General features: G+C 51.5%; 1 pseudogene; it reads left to right on the plus strand.

Annotated features, from left to right (window-relative positions):
- Positions 1 to 11,329, plus strand: part of LOC104981777 — a 43,760-nt pseudogene that overhangs the window by 18,780 nt on the left and 13,651 nt on the right.

Raw genomic sequence — 11,329 nt, forward strand, 5'->3', positions numbered from 1 at the left:
GCCGGCCGTGGACTTGGGGCTGTGGGAGTCATGTCTTATTCTCCCTCTATCTCTGGGACCCACAGGCCATCTCTGACCTAGACAAGTCTTCAGGGCATGCATTCTTTGAGGAAATGCATTAAATAGAAGTCCTTAATTTCATGGGTGGCAGAGGCATACAAATTCCCCAAACAACACCAAAGAAATTGAGAAGGCTTTGCTGTGACTTTACCAAGAACCACAGTGATGACATCCACCCCAACACACACACACACACACACACACACACACACACACACACACACACATGCACACACTGCCCTGGCAGTTCCAGGACAGACTGCCCCAAGCAGGCCGGCTCTAGAAAAACAGGAAAATGGGACAAATGTTATTTTTAAAGATGTACACACACAAATCCACATAAAAACACACATGCAGATGCATGCGTGCACACCACTACACATATACACACACATGTGCCATGTCAATGACCCTCAACTACCTCCTCTCTCACCTCCAGCTGGGGGCCCTGTGTCTCCTTCAGGTTCTAGGCCTTTGCTGAAACCCTGAAGGACCCACCTTCTCCCCCCACAGCAGCTATGTCCTAGGCCTACTCTTTGAACCCAGCCCGCTAAGTTGACTGTAGAGTTGGACAGCCCAGACCCAGATCTAGTGGCAGATTCAGGTGTCAGACTGGAGAACTGAAAGGGATTTCAAGACCCACCCATGTTCTGGGTGAGAACAACCAGCCTACAGTCAGACTCCTTCTCCCAGCCCTTCTCAGATGGGCAGAGCCTGGCTGGGAGAAGAAGGGCCCCTCAGCCCTCTGCTGAGCCAACACACCAGGGTCACCCAGTCCCCATAGGAGCAGGGCATCCTGCCAGGCCCCGTTGGCAGAGGCAGAACCAACACACAGTCAGCTCCGGTGAGGCAGGCCCTCTGCTAATCTCTCTGGTTCCGGCTCTGGTGCCCTGTTCTTCACCACCATATTCTGAGCGTCACTATTACCTAAAACTGGGTTCACCTCTTGGTAGGTGTCAAACCAAAGGATACAACCAAGCCAAAGACTTGGAGAAGGAAGGATTTATTACTTGCAGCAACCAAGGAGAAGGGGGTGACAGAGGATGAGATGGTTGGATGGCATCTCTGACTCAACAGACATGAATTTGAACAAACTCAAGGAGATAGTGAAGGACAGGGAAGCCTGGCATGCTGCAGTCCATGGGTGAAGGGTCAGACACAACTTAGCGACTGAACAACAAGAACACCGGAGATCTTTCCCAAAGCAGTGTCTCCCTGAACAGCAAATTGCGGAAGTTTTTTAAGCTAAGGGTACATGTATGTTGATGAAGGGTCTTGAGAAGAGAACAATCCAGTGTAGAATTAGGGCAAAGATGGACAGAATCCAAGCTTTAGTTGATTGAAGTCAGGAGAGTCAGCATGCTCACTCTGCCCTCCACGTGCGTGGGGGCCTTAGTTCCTGCAGAACTCAAAGATGGGCATCAGATAGCGATGTATATCCTTGAGGAAGATCCAGGACTCTGTTTTATGGCTGAACTATTATTTCTTGACTGCTTTCCCTTTGTTCCTGCATTTCCTCACTTCCCTTAAGATCATTCATTACCAAGACCTGTTTAAGGGCAAGCACTGTGGTCAGACTTAGATCAACCAAAATGGCTTAGGACAAAAATGGCTTCTCTTATGTCAAGAAAGCCATGCCTGGTTCTCTTTCTCCAGGGCCCCCTACCCTATCTGCTAACATTTTCACTGGCTGTTGACAGGCATGAAAGGGAAACCAGCTGATACGCCTACTGACTTGCATTGTACACCGGAGCAGCATTCAAATTTGTCATCATGGTAGATCTGTATATTTACTCAGTGAATAATCTTCTGCAGGCCAACATAAACCATGTCGAACAAAGGGTGGTGCTTTCTCAGTGTCTCCCCAGAGACTCCGTTTGGGTCCAGGTCTTATTGGTTGAGGGCACTCACAAGATAAGGAGGGTTAAGGAAAGCGCAGTCAGGCACTATCTATAAGCTAGCTACCTCTTGGCCCTGTTTTCAGAGGAAGCTCAGGCTCCACGGGATGAGTCACATGCCTCAGGCGCTTTTCCAGGACAGAACGCGGGTAGACCTGCCCCTGGCCCTGCCCTGGCTCTGTCCCCTCCCAACCTCAGGTCAGCTCGCCAGGCAGAGAACAGGGCCCAGCCTTGTGCCCTGGAAGAGAAGGGACATCTCTCCTTCTCCAGCCCTGGAGGGACGCAATGGGATGCTGGGTTCCACAGAACCACCACTACCCTCCGGGGTGTCCACCACAGCACTGGGAACCTGGGGCTTTAGGGTGTCAACTCAGGTTCTTCTTGGCTGCCTCTTCCGCCTTCTGCTGCTCCCGCTACCATAGCCAACCCCATTAATCACCTTCGCTCTCGCCAATCCCCAGGAATGTGGCGGTCTCATAAAAGTCAGCCCTGGGTTAAACAAACAAACCAACCTGGAGGCTTCTAAGTCAGCTGTGAGGCTCTACCAAGCTTCTCCTTCCCTGCTCTGCCTGCCACCCTTGCCCACCCCCAGCCCCTGCTCCCACTGGGATCTCAGAGCCTCCTCCCACACATCCCAGGACCAGGAGGGAACAGCACAACCCCAGTGAAACCACCTTTAGGCTGAGCAGGGAGGGCCTGCCCAGAAGCCTGAAACCCACCTCCGCCTGCTCAGGGCCTCCCTTCACCACCTGCTCTATCCTCCACAATCTCTGCCCCTTACTCCTTCATATTTGGTGTCTAGCAGCCTCACTTCCCAATCTCAGGCCCTGCAAACCAGCTCTTATCCTGCCTGGGTCCCTCAAAGGAATGGAATGTGTCCCTGGGAAGATTCCCCCAAGAATGCGGAGAAGCCAGAGAGGTTGGGGCCAGCTGGGAGCCTCCTCCTGCTCGCCTTCCTGCTTTCCACATGCTCTCCTCCATCCCCAGGACTCAGCACCAGTAATGTCCCACTGAGTCTGGCCTGGGAGCAGGCTCAGGGACTTTCTGCTAAGGGAAGAGGGACCCACACCCCTAACTGCCTGTAAACAAAGAGGAAAATATGCAAACACTCAGCCCACTCACAAGAACACAAGAATTCACAGCTGGACCAGGGATGTGCACAGGTGCAGACCACACTGCTGATCAAATGAGCTGCGCTGCCGGGGGCTGCGGCTGCGGCTCCCACGCCGGGGCCCCCAGTCCGACGGTGCCTCAAGCCACTTAAAATATTTCAGAAAGCCAACAGACAGCCTACATTTAGCCACAGCGAGGCTTCTGGGATTAACAGTGAGGCTTCTGGGACTCTGACTTTGCTTTAGCCAGAGTCATATCAACTCAATGCAGACCATTTCATGCTGATAAGCATTCTGAGGGTCCATGTACCAGAATTAGATTGAGAAAATAGAGAAAGAAGTCATAAATTAGCAATCTTTATTTAACAAATTTTTTCTAAATATGGAGTATATAGCAGATAATAAAATGGATCTTATATGCTTATTTCCTTAATATACAAAGAGCTCCTGCAAATCAATGAGAAAATGATGCATAGACCTCCCTTGAAATGGTCAAACATCAATAACATGGGATTCACAAAAAGAGAAGAAGAAATTAAAATAGTCAACAAATATAGGAAAATATGCTCAAACTCACTCTAAAAGGTACTTAATTTTTAATGAGATATTATTTTTCACCTATCAAATCAATAAAGATTTAATGGCAACCCACTCCAGTACTATTGCCTGGAGAGTCCCATGGATGGAGGAGCCTGGTGGGCTGCAGTCCATGAGGTTGCTAAGAGTCAGGCACGACTGAGCGACTACTCTTTCACTTTTCACTTTCATGCATTGGAGAAGGAAATGGCAACCCACTCCAGTGTTCTTGCCTGGAGAATCCCAGGGATGGGGGAGCCTGGTGGGCTGCCGTCTATGGGGTCGCACAGAGTCAGACATGACTGAAGCGACTTAGCAGCAGCAGCAATACTCATATTGGTAAAGATGCAAGAAAATGGGTATTCTCATACACTACTGATGGTATTGTAGGTTGTTACAGTGTTTTGGGAAGTCAATTTGGTAACAAATATTCAAATTTTAATCAGCAGGCAATTAATCTACAAATATAGTTGTTCATCTCAGCACTATCTGTAATAGTAAAAACTGGAAGCATCTTAAATGTCCAGCAAAAAAACGAACTGGTTACTTGAGTCTTTACAAGGACTTTGCAGTCAGTACAAAAAATGGGTGGATATACAGACATTGACATAAAAAGGAGGCCCAAAATATGACATTAAATGAGAAAAAAAGCTAGCCATAAAATCATATAGTTATGATTCAACTGTGTTAAAAAAATACAGTGATGTGTATCTATATATGCTTGTTTATAAGGAACATGCCTTAGGGATAAAAAAGAAATTGTTAAGAGTGGTTCCCTGGGGAATAGGATGGGAGCAGGAGCAGGGGTGGACAGAACACTCTTAATTTTTATGTGCCTTCCCTTGATCTTATAGTATTTATCAAAATTTTTATAACTTTTAATGATTTTTATTCAGTATAATTGACATATGACACAGTTTCAGGTGTACAACATAATGATTTAATATATGTATGTAAATTGATTTTTGAGGAATGCCTACCCACTCCAGTATTCTTGCCTAGAGAATTCCCCGGACAGAGGAGCCTGGCAGGCTACAGTCCGTGGAGTCACAAAGAATCAGACACAACTGAGTGACTTTCTCTTTCACTTGGCAAGGAAAAGATTCGAGCTCCCAGTTTAGAAGCTCTGGGTGATTTCTAAGAAGGGCCCTTCAGAGGATGTGAGGATGGCTGTCCCAAGGTCCAGAGCAGAGGCTTGGAGGGGCCCCTACAGAGGAGGGGAGGCCCGTAGGAGCAGGCCTGTCTCTCATCTGGAAGACGATGTCAGTGGAGGGAGCTCTGCTCTTTCAGTACCTCACCCTCTCAGGCAGGGAGACAAGCCTTGAAGGGGCAGGTTGACTTGCCCTGGGGTATGGTTCAGCCCCCTCTCCTCTCCCTCCACCCCAGGGCTCCTCCTTCTCTTTCTGACCCAGGCCTGGACAAAATCTCCAACCCACAAGAATACAATTAGAACAACAACTTTTTTTAAAAGGAAAAGCAAAAGCTACAAGACGATCAGATACATAGCTGTTTGAGAGCAGAGTGTTTGACCGGAAGGTCTCACAGCCTGGCCAGTGATGCTAAGACCAAGGGTGGGGTCCTCTGGAGGAGGAAGACTTTTCTCGTCTTTGTGATATTCCTGCAACCCACTCACCCCCATCTTAACTCCAGTCCCACAGAGGCAGAGTAGGGTCACATGGTTCTTGACTGGTAGGTCAGCTCCTAAGTTTCTTATCAGGGCTGTCACTTTGCTTCCCTGGCCATCAGTCTCTTCATCCATAAAGTGGGCATCATGGCACCCTGAGGGTTGATGTGAGGATTAGAAACATAAATAAATATTATAGCAGGAGGAGTGCCACACAAAAAGCATATGGTTAACTACCTTTATGTGGTAGTAATTTTGCAATAATAATTATTAATTGCAATTGCCACTGTAATCATTTTACAATATATACCTATATCAATTCATTGTGTTGTGCATCTTAAATTTATACCATGTTACATGTCAATTACATCTCAATAGAGCTGGGGGTGGGAGCATATATAACTGTTCATCAGTGTTCTCTTATCACAGCCTCACCTCTGTGTCTTTGCTATGCTGGTTTCCCTGTTCCGGATGCCCTTCCTTTTTCTCCATCTGGCAAAATCTTACTATTTTAAGACCTACGTCCAGTATCACCTCCTTTGAATCCACCCGCCAATGCAGGAGGCGCAGGAGATGCGAGTGTGATCCCTGGGTTGGGAAATCCCCTGGAGAAGGAAATGACAACCCACTCCAGTATTTCTTGCCTGGAAAATTTCATTGGCAGAGGAGCCTGGCAGACTATAGTCCAGGGCAATAGTCGGACACAACAGAGATCGAGCATACACACCAGTATCACCTCCTTTGTCAAAACTTTTGAAGTGCTAGATAAGCAGAAGCATCCTCTGCTCCTCAGGACTTCTGGGCACTTTACTCCTACCCCCTCAGCCCTTACCAGCTAGGTCTTGGGAGTCACTGACCCTGTGCACCAGGAACTCTGGGCTGGGATGCTGCCCTTTCGTGTCCTGTCTAACATAGAAGCCACTGGGCAAACCTTTGTCAGATGCCCACAGAATGACTTCTGCTTGTCTCCTAACAACCTTCCCCACTCCTTTTTGGGAATGGGCCTTCCTTTTCCGTAGGTACTTTCCTGGATTTGGGTTGATTCCAAAGAAGTTGGGGTGCCCTCAGTGGGGGCCCAATTCAGATACTCTTGAGGTTGGGGCTCCCTCATTATGGGGAGGAGCTGGGGATACCAAAAGCAAGGGGCACAGCTGGAGAGCTGGACTCGGCTGGGACACGTGCCCTAGAAGGGTGGATGCCCAAGGCAGGGCTGTCCTGTTAGGTCACCCGAACTCGGTGGCTTCAGAGGCCACGCACGGGCCTTTTGAGGGAAAGAGCTGGCCTGCCCTGACCCCCACCACAACACACACACACACACACACACAAGCACACACAGCTGTGCACAGCTGGATTGTTCCCTCTGAACTCTCTGAACCTGGTGTTCCTCCCCACTCTCAGAAGGGCCACCCCACCCCAGACCTCAGGAAACATCGTGGGTCTGTCCTGCCCCCTGCTGGCCTCGGAGAAAATAGCCCTGAGGAAAGTGCAGGGCGCTGCCTGGCCACTCTGCCAGGCGTTATTCCTGAAGACAACGACCACCCCAGCCCCAACCTTCCCGCTGTCCTGTGGGTCTCACCATTTGACCTTAGTTACTGTTCAAGTCCAAACTCTTTGGCTGGGCAAAGTCCTTCAGGACCTGATTCCAAAGTCCCTTTCCCATCTGACTTCCTACCACTCCCTCCCCAAACCCTGGTGCCAGCAAAGCATCTGTTTTTTTGCCCCTGGAATACACTCTCCAGTGTGTTCTGACTGCTGGCCTTGATGCAGGTTATCCCTTGCCAGCAATGCCATGGCCCTTTTCTCTCTGCTTCAAGATCCAGTCAAGTCTCACCTCCTGGCTGAGCACCCCAGCTCCAGACACGCTCCAGCACTCAGCCAGAGCCCATCCCTGTCCCCTGTGGCTTGTGCCCACCCTCGTTCCATCTGCAGCTAGACGAAGGATAGTCACATCGAATGTGCACAGACTCAGGGCTTCAGCACAGGGCCGTGCACACAGCCAGTGCATATACTCAGTGCTGGTGGGATAGGTGATCAGTCCCAGCACCTCATGTTTCCATTTCTCCCACCAGCCCCAAGGGCTGCGGGGAGGCTGGCAGGGTCCCCCGGGAGGGGAAGGGTGCTCTCAGTTTAAAGTGTAGGTCCCTGATCATCCTCCAGGCCCCTTGCCCTCACAAAACTAGTATCTGGACGGCACCAGCTGTCAAGGAGAGGCGGGAAAGGGGAGGCCCCCTGACGTGCAGCTGGACCTGGGAGAAATGTGTGTGCAGGGGATGCTGATTACCCTCCTCCAGGTCACTCCCTCCTCTCCCAGTCACTTCTGCTCTCCTGACTTCTGGTTCCTGTCTATCTTCACTCACTCACTCCGTGATCCTCTGTTAGGTGGCAGACACGGGTTTGGTTTACACAGAAAAAGACACAAAACCCTGTCCTCAAGAAGTACTTTGTCTAGTAGAAGAGAAAATGAAGGTCTTCACCAGTATCTCGCGTTAAGGGTTCTGACAGAGATAGAAGAAGCTGTGTGTCCTCCCAGACCACAGCTGAACCAGCTGAGAGGCAAGGGGAATCCAGGGACCCTGCCAGGATGTGGGCGTGTTGAAGGTGAGATGGGAAGGAGGCACCCAGTCATTAACCAGGCAGCAAAGGTGGGGAGACAGAAAGTGAAGCCAGGTCTGGATTTCTGGGCTCTTCTTTACACATGGATTCAGGGTGGGAAGAGGAGATTTGCAGAAAGCAAATCTCAAGTGCCACGGGCAAAGATAAGGACTTTGGTTTTTTTTTTTTTTTCCCTTAAAGCAAAGGGAGCAACTGAAGGATTTATAAGCAGGGAAGTGACGTGTGTACATCTGAATTTTAGGCAGATCTGTTAGGCAAAGTTTGGCAAGCAGCGAACGGAGCATCCGTAGGGAGGTTTGGGAGGCTGTGGTGAAATAAAGGGGGTGGGGGTGGGTCTGAATTAAGGCAATAGCAGCAGGGATGGAAAATCATAGCAGATTCTGGAGTTTCAAGCAAGAAAACATACGACTCAGTCCTAGATGTGGGGAGTAGATGGGGGGACCACAGACTGAGATGGGGACACTGGAGAAGGAACAGGCTCAGTTTGGAGCCCAATCTCTGGGGCCTCTGTCCTCCCCAAGGATAGTGTTCCCTGCATGGATGCCGCAGCCCGCATGACCCCTGCCTTGCCCTTCAAGACCTTCCCTGGAACTGCACCTTGCTGGTGGAAGGACATAGCAGGAACCTTGGCCTCTGCCCTGTGTCCTCCCCACCACACGGGTTCCTGCCCTTCCTCTTTGCAGCCCCAAAGGAGTTGGGTGGATGGGATTTAAAAAAAAAAAAAATGGAGGTGAAGGAGCTAGGGAGCCCACTAGGACTGAACCGTTCAGCTCCCCTGCAAGAGAGGTTGGGGGTGGGAAGCTCCCCAGGCCAGGAGCCATGAAGGCAAATTCTACCCAATGAGGTGGCAGCCCCGGCTTCAGTTTCCTCAGCTGTAAAATGCCCAGCTCTACGGTAGGGCTACCGGCTGTGTGGTGGGACTAATGGCGACCTCCTCCAAGATGACTTATGCCAACACGCTGTGCCTCCCAAGACTGCTGCTGCCAGTCCCCCTGTCCCTGTGGCAGGCCACTGCTAGCTCACACCTCCACAGAAGACCCTCAAACACTCACAGGCAGGACGCATTGGAAAAGACCCCGATGCTGGGAAAGGCTGAAGGCAGGAGAGGTGGACGACAGAGGCTGAGATGGTTGAATGGCATCACCAACTCAGTGGATGAGTTTGAGCAAACTCCGGAAGATTGAGAAGGACAGGGAAGTCCATGGGATCACAAAGAGTCGGACACTTCTTAGTGACTGAACAACAACAACAAAACTGCTCAGCGGGGTCAGGCCACCTTCGAGGTCCCACCCACAATAACTGCCTATGATTCCACCCTGTCCTGTCTGCAATTCACCTACTAGCCAGCAGAGGGGGCCCACACCCCTTCCCAGCCAACCTGGAGCCCGGCCAGGAAGGCTGGCAAAGAGACAGGAAACCTGACTAAATCACTGCTGTGTGGAGCATGTGACTTGCTTAGTGCAGCACTAGGCCTGGGAGCCTGGTGGGCTGCAGTCCATGGGGTCGCTAGGAGTCAGACACGACTGAGGGACTTCACTTTCACTTTTCACTTTCATGCATTGGAGAAGGCAATGGCAACCCACTCCAGTATTCTTGCCTGGAGAATCCCAGGGCGGGGGAGCCTGGTGGGCTGCTGTCTATGGGGTCGCACAGAGTCGGACACGACTGAAGCGACTTAGCAGCAGCAGCAGCAGCAAGCCTGGGACACTCATTCAATAAGTAGGAGCCATAGTCTACATTTTGCAGATGAGGAAACTGGGATTCCAAGAGTTACCTTTGAACCCAAGGGTTCAGGCACCGATGACTATTTAGGCAGCTCCAGGAAAGCATGATAACACACTCTTAACGTGTGAAGAACTTACCTTAAAAGAGGGAACACCCTGGGTGAATGTTCCAGGAATACAGGCCTGACACCGGCTTAGGAAAGAATGTTCCAATGGTCAGGGTTGGCTGGCTGGGACAGGGACTGCCTTGACGGTGAGCACGGTCTCTGAGGGAATGTTTTAGGCAGCCAGGAATTAAGGGGTGGTGGGTCTCTCTAAAGCCCCCTCCAGCCTAGAGGACCACATTCTGAGAGGACTGAAGGGCCTAGTGCAGTGGGTGCCTGTCCTGAGTCAAGGAAGCCACTGCCCCTCTGGGGGCTCAGCTGTCTCCGGTGCCTTGCAGATGTCCACAATCTCCCCAGGACACACTCAGCCTCAGGGCCGGAGAGGCCCAGGACCTTCTCTGCAGGCTCTGGATCCCAGTCACGAGCCCAGGGGCAGCCCCACTCCCTCCCCCCACCCCACCCCCACTCCTGGCTGCCCCACAGCTGGCCCCTCCTCTGAGGCTTGTTCTGGAATCCAGGGCAGGCCTCTCAGGGCAGGGTCTCTGCTGGCCTGAGTTCTGTGCTCTTTTCACAGGGCTGTGGCCCTGCCAGTCTGCTGGGGAGGGCAGCCTGCCACAGTCAGCAGGCTTATTCTGAGAACCCTGTGAGGCTATGGCTCAGGCCTCTCTTTGGACAAGTATGCTGGGTCCAAGATGGGGAGGCCAGGGTTCCTGACCTGAGCCACTATCCAGTTTCAGAGCAGAGCATGGTGGATTATTTCTCTGAAAGGATGCTCCCTGTCTGTGGCACAAGCACACCCCACGGGGCACACCCAGGGGACTGAGGGGGAAGAGGGGAAGCAGACAGGACAGCCTCTCAGGTCCAAGTCAGACAGCAGCAGCCCAGCACGGGCCTCTTCCAGGTGACACGCTTAAGGAAGGGTCTCACCAATTGGTTCCCATGAGAACCACTGGGGAGATTGTGAAACTGGATTCTGGGACTTGTTCCTGAACTCTCCATGGCTGGAGTGTTCAATCATGCTGCCCAGGGATCCCCACAGACCAGGTATGTGAGACACTGCTCTAGAGAGACCGAGGTGGCAGCCTGCCTGGCGCTGCGCCGTGCTTTTCTGGGGTGGCTGCGGGAGCTTGGGGAGGCCTACTGGGGGAGACACCCCTTGGACGCGTGGAGTCTACTCTGCATGGCTCCGCAGGGAGAGCTGGGAGCAGCAGCACTTACAGGGAGGCCTGAGTTGGGAGGCAGATTTACAGAGCCCCTTCCTGCTCCAGACTTGTGACCTACGATATCTTATGTAATCCTTAGTCATCACCGGCTCTTCTGACAAACTTCTGACAAAGCTCAGAGAACTCAGGTTCCAAGGCCACACAGCTAAGAGCCAGAACTAGGGTCAAACTAAGTGTTTCTGGCCCTGAGTCCCTTGCTCTGGACTGTATAGGGTCCCACACAGCCTACATTGCTGGTGAGGTAATGGGGACTGGTCACTAAGAGGGTCCCAACAGCAGCTGGGTGCTGCAGAAGGGAGCCTTGCTCCCTGTGGAGGAACCACGTGGGGTGGGAATATGTAGTGGGGGTGGGAGGGCCAGGAAACCACAGAGAGGCTTCCAGACTCCCCCACCAG

This window comes from Bison bison, unplaced genomic scaffold (assembly GCF_000754665.1).
Source record: "Bison bison bison isolate TAMUID 2011002044 unplaced genomic scaffold, Bison_UMD1.0 scf7180017864519, whole genome shotgun sequence".
In the NCBI taxonomy this organism is placed as follows: Eukaryota; Metazoa; Chordata; class Mammalia; order Artiodactyla; family Bovidae; genus Bison; species Bison bison.